Below are 25,825 nucleotides of genomic sequence, written 5' to 3' on the forward strand. Positions count from 1 at the left end.
AATTAAAAGGAAAATCACCTGTAAGAACTCTTTGGGTAATGGAATTAAGGACAAATAGAACTGGACACATGATCAACCTGGAAATCCAAACTTACAGACAACATGTAGAGCCAGTAGAAGGTAAGGCAAGAAAGCAAAGCTGGCTCCAGGATTCAGTCTTATAGCAGCCAAAGCTCCAGTGGAACTAGTACCTCCTTAAATTCTGCAAAATACTCTTAGATTCCTGTGAGTTTCCAATTATGGCCATGCTATTTAGAATGCTGTTGTCAATGGCTAGAGGACATTCTCCTTCTGTTAATATGCATTATGAAATCTGTGTAGCATTTTACCATTCACTGCTGGGTTGACTTTCCCTTCTGTAAACCAGGGTTTACCCTTTAGTAATACAAGACTCACTTGGTATTACCAGTACAGTAATTTTTATTAAGTTTTTTATTGTGAAAATACTGTACAAAAGGGTTAGTTACATGAGTAAGGTAATGAGTACATTTCTTATCAAACATTGTTGCCTCCTCCTTTGTTTTTCCCCCACAATCCCTTCCTCCCCCCCTCCTCAAATACACCTCCGCTCCTGGCCCTGCCCCCACTTAAATTGTAAAGTTTGTTTTTCAACATAGTGTCTTGTACATTTTGTTGTTACAGTGGGTCAACCTGTACCCCTATTTAAACATTTTGTTTTTTCCCTTCCCCTCCCCAAATTATACTGACATCAAATACCGTGAAATACAGGGGCTAAACCATGGGTGAGGCACATACAAAGCAACAAAAAAATCACAACAAACAGACAACTGCTTCCTCATACTCTGATCTCAATTACTAAACAGTAACCTTTAGGGTTTTTGTGTCTATCCCAGAGCCCCTCCTTTCATCTTCCTCCTTTCTGAGGCTCATTGAGACAGGAACTGAAAAAGACTCATTAAAAACTGACTTGGAGTAAAAGAAGGGAAAAGGGCAACAACAAGCACCAATGGGATGGTCAGAAGAAGAGGGAGAAGGGAAATTTTTTTCAAGTAGGAAAAATAAAAGGAGATGAGACACAAAAGAAAGGACAAAGTCTGAGTAGGAAAAGAAGAAAGAAAGACAAAGCACAAAGACAGAAGGAAATAGAGATGGAAAAAGGAAAGAAAGAGAAAGGAGAGCAAGGGGAGTTGAGAGACAATGCCCCAGCCAGATTGCAACCTTCCATTCCCTACCACATTATTCTGGGAACAGACACCCCACATTGGACTAGATTTACCTGCTAAGCATCTGCATTTGGAACCCTTTGGAGGTGGTAAAAAAACTTGTACAACATTTCTCATAGATGCAAGGCTTTAATTTCTCCAAAACCTCTGGGAGTAGTCCTATTGAGTTAGAAGAAAAGATAACTATTTTATATAGATCCTTAGGTAGCAGAATTAGATCAAATCAGACAGTACATAGATTTCAGTGGAAATGTATTATCTATAAATGTCAGAGTGACTGCCAAGTTTCTGCTGAAGAAATCTCCTATTAGTGGTTTTGATGGCACAAATGATAGGCAGCTGTGGAACTGTGGTAATGTGAGATACAAATTTCCCCTGATGAAATTTTACAGTCTCTTTTGCCCCTCTCAAATAATAAAAGAATCAGTGTGAGGTGAGGACTTGATGGACTCACTGTGCTAGCAGAGATTAAGGAACCTCAGAGGCCCATCTAATTGTATTCCTGAGCTATAACTGAAGACTTCTAGGCACTTGTCAGGAAGTGGAAGTAGACACACATACGGAAACTCAGACTGGGTAATGATGGCCTCCAAATCTTAAGTATTCACAAGTCTAGGCCTTACCATTATCTTTGGTGTTCCCTCTGCACAGACAGAACTGTGCTCTTACACAAATCTGTTTCCTGATAGTAGAGGATGTTGTTTTAACACTGTTCTACTCCAGTTGCCAGGTTTAAGTACAGAACAGGAAAGCTTCCCTGAGTTGTCTACTTTCCTAAGGTTAGTTAAAGATGGAGCTGAGATCCTCCAGATGCCTGGCCTCAGCCCTTTTCCTTTCAGTGGTGTTCTCCATCTTTTATAAAATTATTACCATTAAGAGCTTGGATTTTTAAACCTACAGACATATTTAAAACATAAAAAAGATTGCCCCATGATCACCTAATTGCGATCTGTGAGGAACTGTGAGGGGTTTCTGGGTGTTAATTAAAGTACTTAGTCTGCCATGTCACTTTGAGGTGAATACTTGGTCATTATGTCCCTATAAAGGCAACCTCTGTCTATGATTGAAGTCAAATCTATGGCACAGACATGTGTCTGTAGTGCCAAGAACCTGCCTATCTAGCATGGAATGTCCACTTATGGAGAAAACAAAGGATGCAAAATGTTTGACAGTTTTCAGGCTCTTCATATCCAAAGAGTAAGTGGTGGCCTTTTCAGAGAGGACATTAATTTTTCCACGTACTGGAAAGTGTGTATGTCTTCTTTTCCTTTCCCTTTCAATATATGTTCCTCTGATATTATATGTTATTTTCATATAAGCAATAAAAGACTTTGGGAAACCTGGCATGAAATGTGGTAAGGTAGGAAAATTTTGTCCTTACTTGTTAGCATTCCTTCCTTATCAGGTCCTCAGCTCCTCCCACTCCTTCACAAAGAACTCTCCCAGTGCTCCCATGAGTTCATCTGGGCATATGTGGGCACTCCCTGCTCAGAACTACCCATGCATGCAAAGTACCTCCCACCTACAGCCTCAGTGTTACAAGGATCAACTGGCTGCAGATAGATGCCATACTGCTCCCTCTCCCTGGAGAAATATGGTCCTTCAAATAAACCTCCTTATAAACCACTTTCTCTTGTATGTGATTGTCTCTGTGTGGTCCTCTGGCTAGCTGTCTACACTTGCCAGCCTCCTCTCCATCTAGCACAGACTCCAGTTCTATAGACAATAAGATATACAATGCATGGATGACTTTTGGATACACCTCCTTTCCAATAAATAAGGCTTCCCCACCCATTTAACCAATTTTCCATCAGAACAGCAAAGGAAGATTTTTCTGGTAACAGAATGATATGATGTGTGTCTGAAACAGGGCAGGCAGGGATAATTTCTTTTCACTCTTCTTTGAATTGTAAATATGTAATCTATTTTAAATTTTACTTGATTTTTAATGTGAAGCAAGGGGGAGGTTCAGATGCAGACCCACAATTAATGTGGGTCTAGTTAGAGACTTCATACAGGGGAGGTCCTATTCATGATTCCAACCTAAGGTCTTTGTCTACAGACAAACCTCCTACACTTTCTATGCCTTGGTTTCATTCTTGCCAAATGAGAGTAAAGGTATAGCTTGCCTGTGAACCAAATTCAAAATTTCTAGAATAATTGTTGTAGTAATGTAGTTTCATAATTATTAATATGAGTTTGGAAAGGCTCTCTGGTTCAAATTGTGTGTGTCCTCTTCATTCCTTGAACACATTGAGACTGCTACTATTGTTTTGGAGTATAAAGCATGTCTGTTTCCCTCTATTTAAATTTGTAAAAGGGTAGTGGATGTTTTTCCCATCCTTTTGGAATTTATTTTTGATCTTGGATACAAGATTACTGAGTCTGAAATATCTGATCATATTTGTGAGTAGCTGATTTTATTCTGTTTTTCATTTGAAACCTATGTAAATTTTTTTTACTTTCTTTGTGCTTACACTTTCACTCAGATCCTTAGTATGTGCTCTGCTGCTACTGTCTCCTTGGCAGAATTATGAATTCAAGATTTTTATGTGGTTTTAAGGGTACTAAGGAAACAATAATAAGAATGGGGTATACTAGCACTTTAATATTTTTTTCATCAAATTCTGTGCATTTTTGATATTTGGATGCATGCAATGCCAGCATGGAAACTGGTCTTCACATATACTGAAAATTTCCAGAACACACTCAGAGCTGTAAATGTACCAAGTCAGTATTCCATTCCAATAGTGAGAGTGGAATATTCCCTTTGTGAGTATAGAAAACAGGCTTACATTGGAAAATAGTTACATTATTATTAACATCAAGTTTACTTATATAAATGAACACTTTCGATGTTCCAAAATTAATCTTGGGTATTTGGTCAAAATTATTTGGGAAACATTTTGTTAAGATTGAGCTAAATTTTCTCAAGTTATTTTATTCATATAATAAAGGTTGTCAGAATGGGGAAGAAAAAGAAATTACATGTGTTCATTTGACCAGTTCCTCTTCCTCCCTTTATAGAAAGCTTAAAAATCATAATTTATATACTTACCACCTTTTTGGAACCCATTTCATGAGTGTGAATGAGTGTGGTGAAGGCTTTTCACTCATAGGATACCTCCCAAAGGCCTCATCTCCTAATATTATACAGGAGCAAGGAATGGGCCGATGTTTCTCCACCACATGAGTGCTGGGAGAACACAAACATCCAGTAGTGTCCTAGAAGCCTCATCTAATTTTGGTACATGTGACCTCTTGGTGGTATAAATATTGAGATGTTGCATGAAAAGTATGTAGATGAGAAATGGTTATATTAAACAAATGAAAATAATGAAGAAATAGATACAGGGACTGATACAGAAAAGGATAATAAAGTAATATGATACTATAATTTTAAAAGAAATACAGAAATACAATCACAATGGGAGTTGTTCCTCTGTACCATGCAAATGGGAAGAAGGGTAGGGAGAAAAGCAAAAGTTTGCATATGACTCAAGTTTGCATGACCCATCTTCTTCACAGATCACCTTCTCTGACCAATTTATTGGATTTTATCTGATAAACTTATTCAGATTATATCCCTAAATGTTCATTCTCCACAACTTGTCACTACCCAACATACCAGGTATTTTTATTTTAATGTTATTGTTTCCTACCTTTTTGGCTTTTTGGTTGGTTGTTCCATTTTCATGGAGAATTGGGGCTTTTTCATATAGCAGCTTCTCAATAAATATCTGTTGGTTAATGAATGAGTGAATGGATGAATCAAGGATGTTAGGAAGATGGAGTAAATGAACCTGAGCTCTGTGGTTTCCCTTGCCCAGATGGGAAACCCATCAAATGAGGCAGGACCAGGCTTGTATCCTTGACTTCATCCACTGGGTTCTGAGCAGATAGATGTTCATTCCCTGCTACTCCCTTAATGTGCAGAATCTCTTATAGGCTGTAACACAATGTCCACTGCAGCCACAGTGCAATACAGCACTTCACGAACAGGAATATTTGTTCCTAGAAACTGTCTGTATTCAGAGACAGAGATACTTTGGGATAGCGTTCCTGTAGTCTCAGGTATCAGGCCAGAGTCAGAACAGTGGAGAGAAGGCATGGAGGAAGGGAGATAGAGATACTCAGATAATGAAGGTACAGCCTGTATCCCTAGTGGAGATGAAGGACCCTGGCAATGTCAGTTGGCCTTCTGGTCTTCTGGGACACTCTCTCATTTACTCTGGATTGATGGGAATACACCTTTTCTTCAACCTCTCACAAGATTCTCAACACATTCTAAACACACCAACCAGTATTTGTTTCAAAGTTCTCCATCATCAGAAATAAAAGCAAACCAAGCACTCAAATATCTATGACATCATAACAATAATCTCTGGGACTTTATTTTTAATAGTGAGGGACAAATCTCATGGAAGTGCATTTCACTGTTGGAAATATCATTTTTCCACAGATCCCTTCATAGCCTCTTAATATTCTACATGACAGGCTGATTCTTGTCTTATCTCTCCTAGTGAGTGAAATGTTCAGTGTTAGGGAAAGCTTTACTTGTGAGTATCCCAAGTGCACAGAAAATTCTTAACACATAGCAATGGACCTATAATATCTGTAGGAAGAGTTTCTTTGACCCATAGTCCAGTGGAGCTATAAGTCAAATTCACAGGACATAATAAATGCAGAAGACATACTTGTTGACTGATTGCTTACATTACCTGACTGTGGTGTTGCATATCAGATGCTGGCTCCATGCCTGAAGGAGGAGACTAGCACTTTCTCGAGTCATCATGGAAGTCCTCACTGTAGCCTGAGGATAAAGGCACTTCCTGGGCTGGACCCCAGTGGAAGATCTGACAATGCAATTGGTACCTTTTGCTTTCCAACCCAACTTAGAAGTTTCAGATGGCATTCCTGACTACTGGCTCCAATGAATGATACCAAGGTCCTTATCCCTGTAAATTATGAATGTCATATTATATGGCAAAATGGGTTAACTGAAGTGATCATATGGTATAACAGTGATTATAAACAAACATATTCATTACCCTACTTATGTAACTGTAAGCCCCTGCTCATCACCTTTTTTATAACATTATTTTAAAAAGATTTGAGGTAAGTAGTTTATTCTGTGTTATCAGGGTTGTCCCTAAGTACAATCACAAGTGTCTTTGTAAGAAGTCAGAGGAGGTTTGATGACAGAAGTGGAGAAGTCTGTATGGTGACAGAAGCTGAGACTGGAGTGTTGGTCACGAAGGTAGAGCAAGGACAAATCACTCATGGAGTTAAAAGGGCTACTAGAAATAGAAAACAGAAACACAACAGAGCCTCAACTAGAAGCTCCCAACAGGTATCATTTCTGAAGAGAATTTGACTTTAATTCAGTGGATGTTACTTTTCATGTTCCACATGCCATCCATAGAAAACTTATCACAGGGCTGGGAAGGTAGCTCAGTGGTAGAGAGATTGCCTTGCATGCATGAGACTCTGGGTTCGATTCCTCAGCACCACATAAGCAAAAAGAAAAAAGCCGGAAGTGGTGCTGTGGCTCAAGTGGTAGAGTGCTAGCCTTGAGCTGAAGAGCTGAGGGACAGCGCCCAGGCCCAGAGTTCTGGCCCCATGACTGGACCCAAAAAAAAGAAAAAAGAAAAAAACTTATCATAGCCACCAGCACAAGCCACACTGCATTTCCATACATCACACAAAACCTGCAACCCTTCAATGTGAAGGTTTGGGTGTAAAAACACTATAGTAGACATAGTAAATATCAGTCTTGTGTGCTATTGCTTTGGGGTTCCCAGTTATATGGCCTTCTTTCTCTTCCTTGGAAGCATACAATCCCTTCAAATAGACTCCAAAGTACATTCTATTGGCCTGGACTAACATCACCAACAGTTCTGTATAATCTTTCTGCTTCCAGCATTTAATGTATCCTAATTGAAGAGTAATTAAAAGGTGTGCAGTTATTGGATTTTTGTTTCCATAATCACACTTGCACATTTTTGTTGCCACTGATGGTTGTCCTATATATCTTCCTTTTCCTATGGCTTCTATAATGGAAATGTCATACACAATACACACTTAGAGCAGAAACAGTTTACAAAGCAAGGAAGATTATGAATTCCTTTAGAGGATGCCTAGGGTTGGCTCAAGTAAGAATACTGTTTAAGGACCTGGGTATGACCGTGGCTGCAGGTCCATTATCCCAAACTTGTCTCACACATGAATATTGCAAACTATTGATGACTGTTTCATTCTCTACCTGGTGTAGGCCAGACATTATAGTAAGAGAGATTGTCTCTCAGGGGCTTCACTCCAACACCCAGTGGTTTTAGATGATGAAGAAACTCAGGAATCCACCACTGGGTTTGGTTAATTTAAAATTTAATAAATAGAAAACTTGCATTGAAAGTGCTGGTGCCTCACTGTGTGGCACCACCTAAAGATCATATCATATTTTTCCAATATTAGGGCATATCATTGGCACAAATCAGGAAAAAGAATCATACCTAGCCCAAATCGTACATGGCTCTCAATATTTTACCAAATTAGTTTTTTTGTCTGTTGCAGGGCTTCAACTTTGGGCCTGCTATACCTCAGCTCTTCAGTTCAAGACTAGCACTCTACCACTTGAGCAACAGCACCATTTCTGGCTTTTTCTGCTTATGTGGTGCTGAGGAATTGAGCCCAGGACCTCATGCATGCAATGCAAGCACTCTACCACTGAGCCACCTTCCTGGCCCCATTAGTTATTTTAATGAGAAATCAAACATTGAAATGAAAATATCATGGTATAGCTCTCAGTCTGTACTTAATTTTTAAGATTAATTTATTTTCTTATCTTCAAGTAATTGTACAATGGAAATACCATCTAACAAAGCAGTTTACAAAGACAATGCCTGTTAATGTCATCCCTTTCAAAATTCTCACCTACCCCTCTCAATTGACCTCTTTCCTTTCCTTACGTTTGTAGTATATACACTGAATTCTTCTTTGCATTCTTCCACCAACATCACCTTGTCCCTTTCATTCATCTATCCCTCTTTCCTTAACCCCATCCCACACCTCCCAAGTATTCATTGCTGTTATTTATATATTGGGCTTTCACTTTGCCTTTCTAAGTATTTTCACTATTTAAGTTCCCCTTGAATCTACATTTAAGTTCATACATTTGTATATACTCCCAACATATTTACTTATAAATTTATAAGCCAAAGCTAGCTAGTTTCAACATATGAGTGAAAACATGCATCCTTTGTCTCTCTAGACCTCAGTTACTTCACTTAACCTATTTTTTCCAGGTTTTTCCCCTTCCTTTATAAATGGTACAATAGACAATCTTTCTAATGAATGGCTAAAATTCCTCTGTGTATATTTATTAAATGTTGTGGATCCATTCACCAGTTGAGGAGCCACTGGGCTAATTTTGTACCTTGGCTATGGTGACTCATACTGCAATAAACATAGCTGCATGGTGATTTTTACTCTATCCTGGTTTGTAGTTTTGGGGGTAAATTCCTACAAGTTGAATTGCTGATCATAGGCTAGTTCTGTGTTTAGTTCTTTTGGGATAAGCAGCACTACTTTCAGAGTAGTTTAACAAGTTTGTCTTCCCATATTTGGGTCCCCTTTTGGCTACATCCTCACCAGCATTTGTTACTACATGTTTTCTTGATAATGGCTATCTGATTGGGTGAAGTGGTATCTGAAGGCTGTTTTGATTGGAATTTTCTTTATGATGGACATTTCTTCATGTGTCTACTGACTATATTTTTTAATTCTTCTGAGAAGACTCTCTTTAGCTCATTAGCCTCTATATTAATTAGGTTATTGTTTTTATAAAGTTTAATTTTCCAAGTTCTCTGTATATACTCTGAATATTAAGCCATTGTCAGATACTACAGCATTTAATTTAAAAAACTTTACTTGACACAGCAGCATCGCATGGGAGATAAAACACCTTAACTACCTCCCACCCAAATTGTCTCTAATTTATCATCATTTCATACCAATATTGAAAATGGTTCCTAGAGAATTGGAAAGCTGCATGAGAATATTTTAATAGGTTATCTTCTGGTTCTATACATGGTCTGAATACCTGTTACATTCAACTGGCACTTTCAGGTGCTACAATATCCAAGATGGACTTTTAGACATCTCCTTCCTAAATTACCTCCCATTACATCTACACATACCATACTGTAGAGATTCTATTTCCCAGATGATGTACTTCTTGGCAGAAACACAGAGAATCATGGACCTGTAATCTTAAAAGTACAAAAGGCCTACACTGATCCAAGTGCTCTGGAAAGAGTACACTCCCACCCAATATATTTTCAAGGCTTCTGTTGTTGGGGAAACACCTGGAAAAGCTGATACTTTTGATGCAGTGCACTTTACTCCACAGTGCATCTTCATTTCCTCCAAGTCTATAATAACCCATAGTATATAGAAGATGATGAAAGATACTGCTTAAAGAAACTGAGATATGAAAGTGAGAGCCTCTCAAGCTAGTTCCTCACTCACAATTGCAATGGTTTACAGGAAAGCAAAAGGAATCCTTTCTTCAGCAAGTCGCTTTCCTTCCCTATGTTCTCTATCTTTAAAATGAAGAGAAGTAGACCTGCTCAAATGAAAATGCTCTGAAATAATGAGAGTGTACAGAAAAGCTTTATTCAAATGACCGTGTATGCCCATGTGAGGCAAATAGTATGTGTAGTGCCTAAAGATCTGAGAACAGAAGATATATTCTATTCTGATTCAGCTTTTAAGATGACTCAATTGTTTGTCTAATATTACCAAGCATTTATGAAAAGACAACAAAATAACTATATAGACATAGAGTTTATTTTGCCTGAGTTTATTTTGTCTGAAGTACCAAATAGTCTTGTCTAGGGAAAGTTGGAGAGAAAAGCAAAGGATGAGCAAGGACCTCTGGGGATTCTGACATATAAGGCAGGAGAAAACAGAGAAATCCTTTATGAGACAGGAATTTTTTTGAGAGGACTTGCTATTAGAACACATGTGAGTTGGTTGGGGGTTGATGTACATGCCAGCTCTGCCTTTCACTACACGCCATCTAATCTTGAATCTAGGAGTGGTTGGAAGTACTGACAGGAACCTAAGATTCCCTAGAACTTCCAGCACTACCAGTACTAGATCTGTTGAAAGTAGCAGATAGCAAGAAATATTACAGATAAACCCTGGTAGCTGGCACTACTCCAATTGTAGGAGTAGCCAAAGAGTAGGTCAGGCCCACTCACCATGTCTAGATGAGTTCAGTTTATGACTACTTTTGCATGACCCACAAATCCAATATAGATGGCACTGTGCCCAAAGTGATGTATTAGGTGACAAATTATTAGGAGATTACTCTGGCACTTTTCTCATGACAGAGACATGATCAGCTAACAAACTTTTAATACAAGACTAATTTCATTGGGAAACCAGTAATTAGGAAGGAAGAAAAACATACTCATTCTACAAGATTTCTCACACAGCCTCTATAGAAAATGCTTATGTTGGCTCTAAATATAAATATATCTTTGCATCCAACTACCTTACTCTTCAATGTATACATGACAGAGATAACAATCCACACCTAAAACAGATGTTAAATACCTTTTTTAACCTATGTTCAGTGAGGCATAATTTTATACATAAAACCTACACTACGGAAGAGCTTAAATGACTATAAACAGATGAATGAATAAGCAAAGCAGGTGCATGAGCATCTGAAATATGTGTAGATTTGAATATGTACATGAGTGTATACATGCATATTAAGTACAATATATAGATATGTCATAAATATTTATATGCACACACATATATGTCTTGTATATTGAGAAAACATAGACATTGAAGTAAACTTACTTACTGATCCCTTTCACAATATTTCCCACTCCTCAACATTTTTTTTTAGTTTTTAATGCTTTATTATAGTAGAAGAAAGAAAAAAAGGGATGCTGAAAGGATGAAGAAAGGAATTACCCAAAGTAGATAACTAATCACAATATCCATTTCGCTGACACCTATTAATGAAATACATTCTGCTATTCTCTTAGTACAATTGTCTAAATATAAGTAAGTTATTCCTTTGAGGAATTAATCTTTAAACTACCATCACTACTAGGATATGAATAGTCCATGTTTGCTGAATAGCAAACTTCACTGATTGGACAAATAGTAACAAGTTTTTGAGAACGTTTATTAAAAGTTTAATAGCCAACCAACTAGATTTATACAAGTTTATGCATTACTTAGTTAATGCATTATTTGATTAGATAAATGTTGAGTGAAAATGGGGTTTTAAAACTCTATTTTTGATGGGTTTCAAAGTGGCAGAATAAGCCTAATGTCTTTTATACAGTCACCCACTAGTTTGTATTTCTCTTTCATCATTTATTTATATGTTTTTATTGTAAAAATACTGTACAGAGGGTTTAAAATTACATGAGTAAGGTAATGAGTACATTTCCTATCAAACATTGTTACTTTCTCCTTTGTTTTCCCCTAATATCCCTTCCCGCCCTATCTCTCCATCTTCTCTCCCCACCCTCCTTGCAGTTGTAAAGTTCATTTTCAAAATGGTGTCTTATACATCTCATTGTTACAATGGGTCAACCTATATCCTTATTTGAGTATTTTGTTATTTCCTTTCTCCTCCCCAAACTAGAAAAGTGTATATACAAGATACAGGGCACTGGGATCAAATACAGTGAAAGCAGGGAGAAGAGGAACATATAAAAGAGACGAAAAAACACATAGTACTTTGTAAATACATTAAAAATGTCCCTATCTTGGGGTTCATTTCACTTAATATTATCTTATATGGTCATATGTACACAGCTTTTAACCTTCTCTACTTGTCTAGACATATACTAGTTATTACAAATTAGGGAAACCATAGGACTTATGTTTCTTTGGGCCTGGCTTACTTTACTTAATATAAATTTTTCCAAGTCTTTCAATTTCCTAACAAATAGGGCAATATCATTCTTTCTGATGTAGGCATAGAATTCCACTATATGTGTGTGTGTGTGTGTGTGTGTGTGTATCACATTTTCTTGATCCACTGAGGGACTCTGGATTGGTTCCATATCTTAGCTATGGTGAATAATGCTGCAATAAACATAGTTGCACTAATAGTTTTAGTATAGTCTTGTTTGTGATTGTTTGGGTAAATGCCCAAAGGTGGGATTGCTAGGTCATAGGAGAGCTCTATGTGAAGTTTTTTAAGAAACCTACATACTGCTTTCCAAAGTGGTTGAACAAGTTTACGTTCCCATCAATAATGCAGAAGGTTCCCTTTGTCCACATCCCCTCCAGCATCTGTTGTTATTGGAGTTCTTGATTATAGCCATTCTAACTAGGTGAGGTAGAATCTCAATGTTGTTTTGATTTGCATTTCTTTTACGGTTAGAGAGGTTGAGCATTTCTTCATATGTCAATTGGCCATACTTATTTCCTCTTCAGGGAAGTTTCTCTTTAAGTCTGTAGCCCACTTCTTTATTGAGCAGTTGTTTCTTTGAGGATTTGTTGGTGGGGGATTTAATTTTTTGAGTTATATGTAGATATGAGACCCTTGTCCGTTGGCTAGTGAAGATCTTCTAACCCAGTCCATGGGATTTCCATTGATCTTGTCAGCTAAGTCCCTTGCCAGGCAGAAGCTCTGCAGTTTCATGAAATTCCATTTCTCCAACCTATCTTTGCTTTCTTGTGTTTCTGGGTCTCTATTAAGAAAATTTCATCCTGTGCTAGAGCTCTAGAGTTTCTCCTATTCCTTCCTGTAATGGTTTCAGGGTGTCTGCATTTATTTCAAGGTCTTTTATTCATTTGGAGTTGATTCTGTTGCTGGGTGATATATAGGGTCTAGTTTTAGTTTTCTACAGGTGTTGGTAATTTTATCCTTAGCACTTCTGCTATTCTTAACATTCCAGAAATCTCTGAGCACACCCTCCTTTATTGTTAGATTTTCTTCAGCAGCCTTTGGTGGGATACTTGAGATTTCAGATAGAACAAAAACTTCTTGAGATCTAAAGATGTCATTGACATCATACTATCTTATTTTACACATAACCATACAAGGTTATGGAGGTCAGACAGCTGAGTTTCAAAGTGGTTTGTACTTTTTTTAAGGTCTTTGGATAGCAATAGTGTCTGCAGGTCTGGGGAGAGACATAGATTAGAACCCTATCTCTGCCATTTATTCTATTTAACTTTGAAGAAGTTATACAAACTGAGAACCTACTTTCCATTTGTGCAGTAGTGATCTCCCTTGTGAGTTGTTATGACAGTTCCATGAAATAATGTTTGTAAAGACTCTGATACAGCACCAAAGGAATAAGTGTTCATTATTGGTGAGGATGGTCCTTAGGTAGTAACCCTGTTCTTTCCAACTGCAAAGTTGCAATTTTATTTCCCCAGTACCTTGGTGGCCGGACATAAAGCTGAGTTTCTTGCTTTTACATGACTGCTCTGCAGGAGTGATCTCCTTATCTGTCTGGCATGATGCCTCCATGTATGTATAAAACCTTTTCTAGTTTCAGTTGGAGAGTGCACAGATGTATTACATCCACATGAACACATCTGCTGGCGTACTCTCTCTCTCTCTCTAGCCTCATATCAAACATTTCCAATAGTCTTAATTTTGTCCCAAGAACTTCAAACAGAAGTAATCTCTGTGTTCATGTCTATGCTTATAGGCCTGGCTGGGACAAAGTGACTGAAAGGAAACTAAATTAAGACACCGTGTTTCTCCCAGTTACATAGTGGTGATACTGTGAAATCATCTTTAAATTTCTTGTACTTCGTTTAAGGAGAACAAGGAGCATGCCAGTATAAGAGTTCACTTGATAGGACTGAAAGGAAACTAAGTGATAAGACACCATTTTTCTCCCAGCCACATAGTGGTAATAATGTGAAATCATCTTTAAATTTCTTGTACTTCATTTAAGGAGAACAAGGAGCATACCAGTACAAGAGTTCACTTGGTAGGGAAGATCCTCAAATTTATGACCATCAAGAGACATCTATGTGTGGAGAGAGGACTTGAGGAAGAGGTGATATGTTGCTGTAGAGAATAAAAGGAAGAGCTATGTTGACATAAGAATCAAATGGGCAGAGTGTATCAGTGCTGTTAATAGAAGACTGATCATATACATCTGTACAGCTCCTGTGGGGATTAAGATAAAGTCATAGGGAAGCAGGATTCACCTACTAAGAGAGAACTCTTTAGTCAACACCAGCTGACACTACTATGACTAATCCTTATACTTGTATTTTTCTTCCTTTGTCTACTTTTACTTCCTTCATATCCTTTACAATCATCACTGTATGTGGTGGTAAACTGGCAGAAAGAACAGTAACATTAGAGTACCAGACTGTAGGTGCAGCACCATATCTGGTAATTATGCCAAATGCCCTGTTCTGCTGTTGTCCTGGTATAATGACAGAAGGTAGAGGCAATTTCTTTTTATTTTATGGCATTACTGGGGTTTAAATTCACAGATGTGTACTGAAGGCATTTCACCATTCCTTTTACTCTCATTAGTTTTGCATTTCACAAACCATAGTTTTATTGTCATTATTGGTCTTCAAAGAGCAATTACTCTTTAAATTGTGTCTTGCTTTTTAACTTAGTCAGGCTTCGACCAGAATCTTCCCATTTGTATTTTGTACATAGCCAATGACAAGTGCTAACACAGAGCCCAGGCAAGATGGGATCCTGCTGCTCTCAGGTCCCTCAGTAACTGGGATTATATGTAAGCCACCTTTTAATTGAGTCAAGAAACCATACATGCCACTGCAGTTTTATTTTCATGTATATACCTTCCCTCCAATCACCATCTCAGCTATGATGACACTGTACTGAATAAAGTACTCCCTTTACTGAAAGATTAGTAGAGTTGAAAGCCATATTGTTTTTAGTATATGTAAGCTTTTTATTAATTAGGCCATATAGCTTGAAGGAAAGTAACAAATGGTTCTAGGAATGGGAAGGTTCTTGCCTTTTCTCAGAAATCTTTACATGCATTCTTCATATGATCACTAAATGCTCTCCACAAAAGTGCCTGTTAGGTCTGAGGGCTTAGCCAGCATGTAGGCTGCAAAAGATGAATTGGAAGCTAGGCCTGATGGCTCTGTAATCTTAGCTACTCAGGAGGCTAAGATCTGAGGATCATGGTTCAAAGCCAGCCCAGGCAAGGAAAGTCCATGAGACTCTTATCTCCAATAAACCACTAGAAAAACAGAAGTGGCAGTGTGGCTTAAGTGGCAAAGGGCTCGCCTTGAGCTGAAGCGCTAAGGGACAGTGCCCAAGCCCCACAACCAACAGAAAAACAAACAACAACAACAACAACAAAAAGATGAGTTGGAGTAGCAAGTAATGAGGTATAAATTTGTTCACTTTCTAAGGGACTAAAGGGGCCAGACACTATAGAGAATGGTGACGTGGACCCAGCTAGGACTGATGTTATATTTCTTAGTTATAAGAATTCAAGATATTCCTGATGATGGCTTTGTAGTTTGGTATGAGCTAGTTGCTCAAGGAAGCTGTTGGGATGGTAATGTTGTCAATGATTTTGGCTAATATGGTTATTTTGTAGCTTGTACAATCCTTTCCAGGAGTGCACTATGAAAACAGGGCCAAGTTTTTTAATTACATAAAAATGTTTACTTCTTTTTAAAAATAATCTATTGTAAAGATACTGTACAGAGGGGTTTGCAATTACATGAATAAGGTAGTAAGTACATTTCCTATTGAACATTGTTACCCCTTTCTGTTAGGTTTTTAAAGAAGCTACTGAGTAAGAACAGTATCATGCACATGGTATTCAGGTAAGGGATAGGTTTATTCATTTTTCTGGCCAGCACCAGACTATGTTGGCACTCCATGTGGCTGGGAAAAGGCCTGGGAATGAGCGTTCTGGCCCTGGGCTAGAGTAGGGGTAGGGAAAGATGTGGCCACATTGAAGCCAGATGTGACCTCTGGATGCACCTGTGACCTCTTCCAGGTGTGCCAGTTGCCTAGGTAACCCAGGTACTGGGCAGAGACTTTGCAGTGAGGAGGGTGGAATCTGCTTGCCATCCAGGAGCAGATCTTACACTTTCTTTTTTCCCCTACTATCCCTTCTCATCCCGCCTCTTTCCCACTTTCTGAACTCCTCCCTCTCCCTTTCCCCCAAATTGTAAAGTTCATTTTCAACAGAGTGTCTTGTACATCTCAATGTTACAATGGGTCAACCTGTACTCTGTTTCAGCATTTTGCTATTTCCTTTCCCCTCCCTAAAATATAAAAATATTTATACAAGATTCAAGGCACCAGAATCAAATATAATGACAACAGGGAGTTTTGTGCTTGTGTTCAGAATAGCAGTTTCTGCTAAACAAAGTAAGATGAGCTTCTTGACAGAAAAGATGGAGTTCATTAAAAAAATGGATTTGTTTATACAAATTTTACCTAGGGTACTTGCATTTTCTCCTGAAGTCTTGCAAAGAACAGCTTTCTGGGAGCTTTGTAGGAAGACCACAGCTCTATGGAAGATGAGACAGGAAAGTGTTTTCTTTGTGCTACGTAGGGTCATAGAATTGTCCTTAAACACTTGGTAGATTTCTTTGGGTAGGTAATAGAATTAGATAATTTGGAAGGCTATGTTTTATATAGGAGTGTATAGACTTTTTATTAGAAAGATTATACAGTTTTGAAGAAAATGACAAAGAATGAAGGATCTGAAAATGAGAAGCCTAATATTCTAGAAAGAGACTTGGCCAAGCAAAACAAGACCAGACTTCAGGGTTCCCATTTTCTTTAAATAATAGTCTGTTTTAATGGCTCATTTTTTTTGCAAGTTAAGAGTGATATATGTTGAATCAGTATTTTTATTTTATCCTGTGGCATATGTTTCTTGTACAGGAGATAGATCAAGAACTCCTCTGTTGTAGAGAAGCAACTCTTGCTAGAAGTCTAATTGTAAATATATCCCCTAGTTTTCTCAATTATTTTTAATATCTGTAAGCCAGATATGTAGTAGTCAATGAAAACTGTACAATATTGAATTCAAAGCCCAGGGTTACAAAGAGGTGAATTACAATAGTGAGAATCTCTGATTCGTTCATAGATCATAGGCAGTGAGAAGAAATTTGAAGAGGAGCAGGATGGTTGACATAAGTATAATAAAGTGAAGGTGCCGTTCCAGTCAGCCCAGTCATGTGCCATGCAAAGAAAGGCTGATGATCCAAAAGACCATTACTTTGCACCTCATATTCCTGCACATGAAAAGAGGGATACAAATATACAGGGTAGTGTTGACATAAATAGAGAGAGGAGTCACTTTCTGCCTGGGTAACAAGGTTAAGTGGCAGATAGGCAGAGGCCTATAAGGAGTTTAAGGGCTACTCTAGCTTGAGCAATTGAATGTGTGATGAACTGTTTTTCTGCCCTGCCTCTTCTCTCCCCCTGTACCTTGAGGTAATTGTTGATGATACATATATTGTAACACCATTGAAAAAGATAAAGAGGATAGACAGGGCAAATTAAGAAGTGAAAGGAAGGTCTTAGAGGTATTGTTCAAGGGTCAAGGCACCTGCCTTGCAATCACCACAGGAAGGGAAAGAGAACACAAATGAAAATAAAGACAGAAATTGTTTATTGGAAGTAGGAAATTGTGATATCATTTGTTGGAATTCTCTTATCAATAGGAAAGTTACAAGTATGATTTGTATTCCATCTGACTTAAGAATTTACCTAGAGTTCACAGTTTCTGTGTTTATGTCCATACTGGGGTTTGAATTTAGGGTTTCTTATTTATTCTTGCATGGCTTTTTCCACTCAAATTTGAGGTCTACCACTTGAGCCATACTTTCATTTCTTTGTTTTTGTTGATTAAAGGTTTCGCAGACTTCTTTACTTAGGCTGGTTTCAAACTATTATCCTCAATCTTCAGCTTGCTAAGTAGCTAGGATTTCAGGTGTGAGCTTACTGTCTTTACCAGTAATCTCACGATGGAAAGAAACACCTCTGTTATAACATTTTACAGAAAAGAAAGAATATGATAGGATCTGCTACATAGCAGGATATTGTTAGATTTAACTTTTCTGGGGCCTGAGTCTGAACTCCCTGAAAAGAGGATTTGTAGGTATACTTTAGGGAATCAAAAGTATTTAGACAACTGAGAAGGTGTTAGGTAGGAGAATAAATTCAGGGTTATGGGTTAAATTTGGGGAACACATAGAGAAAACTGACCATCATTGTAGTTTCAGAAAATGTCTGCCACTCATGTACAAAGCCAGAAATCCTTACCCATGGAGGCACTGGTCCTTTGAAATAAAGTTTCATTATATCCTAGAGTGCTGTGGTCCAGCTGTAGCACAAACACGGGCTCCTGAGGGGGAAGGACATTGATGAAAGAGATGGAGTGAAGGCTGAAGGCAGAACTCTATTCCAGCAAAAGCCCCAACTATATACACTTTCTATATTTTTCAAATGTTTGCATTTAAGACCTACATTTAAGACCTGATGTGTCAATAAGTGCAGACAGTACATATCCTTCCTCATTTTATTTCATTCAAACTTTGTCAACCATACTTCCTCAGATAAGCTACCCAGGTTTATTTGAAGCTGAAAATAACACTTCTTCAAACAAAAGGGCAAGCAAGTGAGGATTGGAGTCAATGTCCGAGGGGCCTTTGTTCACATGTGGCCAGCTCCTGATACCTCAGGATCTGCAACACTGTAGCTCTGGAATAAAGACAAGAGAGTTAGAAGAAATGTAGAAAGAGCAATTTTAATGGTCAGGAGTGCTATTATTATCAATAAAGCACACAAAAGGGGCACAGAAAGGCCCCAGTATTCCAGAATTGTGAATGATACTATAGACTGTTATATTAAGGAGGCGTGGCCACAGATGTAGTAGGAAAGTTCCAAGGATCCCTGCAGGAGAATATGAAAAGTTATTAAAAAAAGGGGGGAGGCAATTCCTTGGTAAAAAACTTGAATTTTCTCTGGAATAAAAAAGTGTCCTATATGGTTTCACATGGGAGCTTCTAGTAAGATTTTAAGGAGATTGAGAATGACTGGAATTATTAAATGTGAGTATAGAAGTCTATAAAGTTGTAACTTAAAGGTGGCGCCATCTGAGGCTCACCTGAGGATCAGGATAAACTCTTGCAGGTTAACAGAAATGCTTATGCCATTAGTAGATACTCAGATGTAGCACAGGAGGGCTGGACTGGGTAGATGGATCCTTGGTGAGAATAGAAGAGTTGCTTAGGTGTCAAAATATTAAAGGGAAAGAAATCTTAAGCCTAGAGGAATCTAAGAAAGCAGACGTAAATATTTTGGGGAATTTCCAGGAGGACTGGAAAGGTTTTTTTTTTGTTGTTGTTGTTCAGGAAGGTCTTTTAAAGAAACTGATTTTTGGGTTGCAAATGGTATCTTAAGGGTAGTCAGTAAACAAGCTGAGACAGAATTTGATCCATATATTGTACTAGAAATCAACATGTTAGTTCTATACTGGCCAAAAAGAAACTAAGGGAAGAGACTCCTACGACAGTTTGGATGAAAAGAGAAAGTGGTGTTTACTTGTACATTTATTGCTTACTCATAGATTTCTACTATGAATGAGGGAGACCATGCAACCTAGGTTTCTGTAGGTCTGGCTTACTTTGCTTAATCTAATTTTTTCCCAACAGTTATTTCCTCACAAATGGGACAATTTTATTCTTTCTAATGGAACACAGAATTCCATTGTGTATATACCATATTTTCTGAATTCATTCACCCACTGAAGGGCACTGGGTAAGCACTTTGCTGAGCTACATCCCAGACCAGCTTTTATATGGAGATTAAGGTGCTGGTCTGGAGACTGGGCTTGAGTGTACTCAATGGCTCAAGCCAGGGGAGCAATATTGATTTATAAGAACAAAGCAGATTCCCATCAGGTGAGATTCTGTTACTTTGCTAAACTGTGTAAATAATTAAACAGATTGTCTCTGTCGGGGACTATAACTCTATGCTGTTCCCATGGCCTACTGATCACCCTCCCTGGAGGCCCTCTACTGGTTCTCAGGAAAACCTCATACCTGGCCTTATCTGAAATGCAGGTGAGTCTTATCTGGAGAAACAGGACTGCAGGATTCAGGAGGCCAACCCTATTGTAAAACCTACCAAATAGGACTGTTTACACTGTAAGCTCCAAACAGGACATTTGGGCAATAACCTCCAGCAGGACAGGGAAAAGATATTCCAAAGAAGGATCTCACCCTAGAATGTATAAGAAGATTTTTTAAAAGTCTCCTTCTCTTCTTTTCTCCAGTGCTGCTTGGTGTTACATGGAGTCCCTTGGCAGCCATGATTAAAGCCTGTTCTGGGATGCTCAAGTCTCTGCCTTCTTTCTCTCTTTTCATCCACTTGATCTTTCCTAACAGTCCCCTTCTGCTTTTATCTCATTTTTCTCAAAATGTAAGTGAATGTGCTACTGACAAGGCTCACAGGGCCCTAGGATAAATGTCATAGCTGGAAGACCATCTAGGGATAGATTATGAAATGTCTTACACTTGTACTTCTTCCCTAGACCCCCAAAACCATTGTCTTCCCTCATCCCAGAGAGATCTGGGTAGCATGCTCTTTGTGCTTTCAAAAAGAGTGGTGAGCAAAAAGGTGAGCACTTTTTATGTCTTTTTATATCCAAGCAGAGCCATGAAAGCTGCTATGAATAAGCAGTACACACAAACACCACATGAGACATAAAGTCCTCAAACAAATGTTAAAGGAATTGTACCTCTAACAACATAAAAAATAAAAATTTGCAGATGTGATTATGATTATAAATATATATGTATACATATGCACATATATATCAGAATTATCAGAGCCAGCCTTTTCAACATATTAAATGTTGAAGGCTTTCTTAAGTTATTGTGATACCACATTTACCTCCCCCACATTTCTGAGAGAGCAAGGCAAGAATCATAAATGGAACTGGAATGCTCATTGAAGAGTGGTCCCAAGGTGTCCATATAATACCAAAGCTACTGAAGAAACCCCCAATCTTCTTGAGTTAAGAATAAATATGATGAGGAGAAACTGGAGTTTTCAGGAAGAGAAGAGGTAAGAAAATGGTATTTAAAAGTGACTGGAGATGTGCATTTTATTCACCCAGACTTATTCTTCACATTCATTTCCTATCAGTTCAGTCTCCATGGCAAAGGATGGTCGAATGGACAACAGTCAAGAACAAGCCTTCTGACAGGCGGAAAACTGTCCCTGATATGTAGCACACTGCTTCTGACTACCTCTGTAATCTTAGACAAGTCATTTTCCCTCTTAATCCCTGTTAATAAGTAAAGATATTTCTGCATTTTATAAATTTATTGTGAGCCTTATCACAGTTCTATTCCTCTGTATTTTACCTGATGTCTGAGGTAAAAGACTGAATGACTTGAAGGAATACTTGGGCTTGCTGTGTATCTCCAGAGCACAGGCCAAGAAGACTTTGTTAAGTAATAATCTCCATAATCTAGGATGTTTATTGACTACTACCCAACATGAAAACTACTGAATAAACTCACATCGACAGTTCATAGATTGCAAAGTAGAAACAATTTTCTCTTGTAAGATACATCAAGAAAGTGAAAACTAGACCTTGGATTTTAAAAATGTCTTCAGTTATGCAGAGAGGTCAACATTTTATGAGTGTAACAATTTATAAGAACAATGCCTCTTAAAACAGTATTATTCCCTCAAAGGCCTCAGCTTTTTGAAAGGATGGTGATGTTGGAGTCCCAACATCTCCACACAGACTCCATGTTGCAGCAATTGTAGAAGTTTTCCATCTCCAAATATGTCTCAGGCTATTACTCCTTGAATTTTAGTCTATCCCATTTTCTCTACTGAAATGTACTTCCTCTCAAAAAATTTAATACATCCTTCAAAGTTCAACACAAACGCTACATATTCTAAGAGAACTAATCATACATATAGTCTAGTTCCAGGGCATAGGTTTTCTGGCACAGAGCTACCAAACATTGCTTGTAAGCTCTCCCTCATAGATTGATTCCATTGCACTGCACATGGCCATGCCACATTTGCCAAACCAACAACTTTGCTTCAGTATAGGCTTCTCAGATGCTGTTACTAGCACACTCAGATTCAGGTACTGAAATACTGGCTATGCCTGTGCTGTCCTATTACTAGACAAGGACTTTGCAAGAACTAGAACAAATGATCAGTTTTAAAATGAGTTGCTATTTTGCATTTTTAAAATTAATTGGTCTCTGAGTATCGGTTAAATACTGAAGGCACTTATGTGTTTTTATTGACGACCTATACTGAGAATCTTGAAAGATTCGCTTCCTGAATGACTGAACAAAGTTTCTCACTCCTCTCTAGAGCACTCATCAATCCAAATAAATGGAACCTAAGGGCCTAGGCTCCACCCCTCTGCCCAGACCTTTTTCTTCTATTCATTTTCGCAGCAGGCATAGCCTGGCTATAGTAATAATGGCAGGTCACCGTAGCAGAGTCCTTGGCTCTGAATGCTTTCTGACCCAAGCCTCAGTCAGTCCTGCTATTCAGATAAGTTTTTGGGGACCATATGTTTGCATCAGTTGCCCTATCAGAGGCATAGAATTTTTCCCCCTGCTAGTTAAAAATATTGTTGCAACTGACCAGTTAGTAGTTTTTATTAATCCTGATACTGCAGACAGAGAACTCTTAAGGCATAGAAAAAATGTTAAATATGTAGTCACTCAATGCATTGGACTAATTTTAAGAAATTAACTGTCCTTGATCCACAGCTGTGGTTCAGATAGTTAAAGGTTTAATATTGTCAAAGACTAAGCCTCTAGGAACATCCAGTTACAAAAAAGAGAAGCTTGATTTTCATGAATCTAAGAATGAAATGGACATATTCTCAGATAAAAAGTGAGCTGATTCTAAATAAAACCAACAGGAAGAAGAATTGATTCAATTGTGATCAATATCTACCTGGGTGATTTCTTCATAGAATCCCACTGTATTAGAGGTGAAGAACCAGTGTTAGTTTCTCCTTATTTCAACAGTGAAAAGTAAGACCTCGAGAGGTATATGAATTTATAGAAGAATACAATTTTTGCCACAGGATCCCATGTGCAGCTTAGTCTTCTTTCTACTGAAGCACTAAGAATGTCTAAGATTGCCAAATGAGAGGATAAAAATGAGAGGTTGAAAGCTCGGTGTGGAGGCCACCTGAAAAACAATTCTCTTCCTCCTTCCTCCTCCTTGTTCTACCTCTTCCTCCTCCTCTTCTTCCTCTCCTTCTTCTTGTTCTGCTACTTCTCCTGCTCCCCCTACTCTTCCTCTTTCTCTTCTTCCTCTACTTCCTCCTCCTTTCTTCTTCCTCTTCTTTTTCTTCCTCTTCTACTCCTCTTCCTTTTCCTCTTCCTCCTCCTTTTCCTCCTCCTTCTCTTCCTCCTTCTTCTGTTGCTGCTCCTTCTACTTTATTGCTACTGGTACTAGGGCAGGAACTCGGTGATTGAATGCTGTCACTGGGCAAACTTTTTCTCAAATGTAATTCTCTACCACTTGGTCCACAGTTGTACTCTAGAATCATGACATAAGAATTTCACCAAATTTCCTGTCTAGAATGGCTTTGAATCATGAACCTCAGATCTCAGCCCCTTGAATAGCTGGAATTACAAGTGTAAACCACATTAATGAGATGGATCACTACAGACTTGATGAGTCCTAGAGACCCTGTGGATTTCCCCAATAATCTGGGACTTGTACTTTTCTGGCCATGTACAAAGATGGGAGATGAAGGAAAGTAAAAATTGAATGTCACAATTCTAAGGTTTTTAAAGAAGAGGTTGAGTAAGAAATACACCAAACACGTGGAATTCAGGCAAGAGGTAGGTTTATTCATCATTCTGACTGGCATCATTCTGAGTGCCGTGTTGGCACTCCATGTGGCTGGGAAAGAGAGATGTCAGAAGTAGCTAGGGACATTTCTACCAACATTTTCAGCCCCAAGTCCTTCCTCTTGCCATTTATTTACTCTCTGGTATTTTTTCCAGCCCATAAATGCCTCATGAGACTTTCTAAGGACTCACATCTATCAAGGGAAAGCAGCTGCTCACTGCCTTCTCTAGGAAGGGACCACATTTCGGCCTTTTATCCCTAATGTTGACATCCCTTGTCAGCAGGAAGTAGCCAAAGAGAATCTGCACCCTATTTCATGATCATTAAAAGGCTGGAATGTAAGGTACACTCCAGGATGGCAAGCAGACTCCACCCTCCTCACAGCAAAGTCTCCGCCCAGTATCTGTGTTACCGAGGAAGTCAAGTGCATCTGCTGAGTTCACATCTGTATTAGATGTGGCCACACCTTTCCCTGCTCCTACCCTAGATAAGGCCTAGTCCAGGTCAAGAAGCTTTCTTTATAAGCCACGTGGAGTGCCAACATGGTCTGGTGCCAGCTGGAACAATGAATAAACCTACCCCTTACCTGAATACCATGTGAGTAGTGTGGTTCTTACGTGGCCACCTCTTTAAAACCTAACAATAATGTGGCCCCCTCGACCTATCTATCCTAACACCCTGTAGAGATCATGAGTTCCTGAGTTTCTGATGGAAGACATGGAAACAGAAAATACACAATGAGAATAAATATTCTTTTATGCATACTTAATATCTGAACAAGTATTTCTTGAGAGCTCTCTACATGTAGGAGACTTTGGAAGACAGTTGTAGAGAAGACACTATTTTCTGCCTCACAGGAGCACAAATCAATGGCAGAATGTAAACATCAAAGTGACCCAGTGCAACGTAAGACACTAAGTGGTTATCAAAGAGAGAAGGAAATGGAGGAGTACAAAGAAGGTAAATATCAATATTTCTTTCCCACATTCCTCTTCTTCCTTGCTTCATTTCAATATCCACAACTATTTTCTATAATCTAACAATTTTACTAACATGAATTTATATGTGCTAGGGAACAATCAGATGAGTTGACAAATAACTTCAAACTTGATGTCCATTTGTTTGTTTTAAAAAGCATACCTTAATTCCTTCTATTATGGAATACAGAAAAGAATAACACATCTTTCTGTTTCTACTCCTCTAAAACCCTGGAGATGTTATTTCCTACAACCCTGTTTTTCACTTATTAAAAAAGAGATACTTTGAGGCTCAGAGTCTAAAAGCATGTATGAAGAAGGCCACTACATGTAAGATTCTACCGAATGCCATTTGTTATCACAATATTTTAGATATATTGAACATATATAAAGGAAGGAAATAAAAAACTGTAAAAATCCCTTTGTATATCCCTTTAATTTTCTCTTCAAGTTACATTGCCTTCCTCAGTATCCTAGTGGGCTAGTCAGATCCTTTCTGTTTCTTGCTATCATCTTTGTCAAGGTAGTTTAAGTATACTGATCTTTTGTAATGAACTATTATGTTACTGTTTTACAATTGCCCTAGGAAGTTGGACTTATTATTCTTATCTTACAGATGAGAAAACTGACCTTCACAGAGGCTGGGAAATTTAACCAGGACCAAACTGAAAAATAGCAAATTTGAGATTCAACGGGGATTCCAGTCTGAAAAGCACTACAATGTTCTCCCCTCTGTTACTCCTGTCCTTCAGATTTGCTCT

Source organism: Dipodomys merriami, unplaced genomic scaffold (assembly GCF_024711535.1).
Source record: "Dipodomys merriami isolate MVZ:Mamm:240054 unplaced genomic scaffold, mDipMer1.0.p SCAF_123, whole genome shotgun sequence".
Classification (NCBI taxonomy): domain Eukaryota; kingdom Metazoa; phylum Chordata; class Mammalia; order Rodentia; family Heteromyidae; genus Dipodomys; species Dipodomys merriami.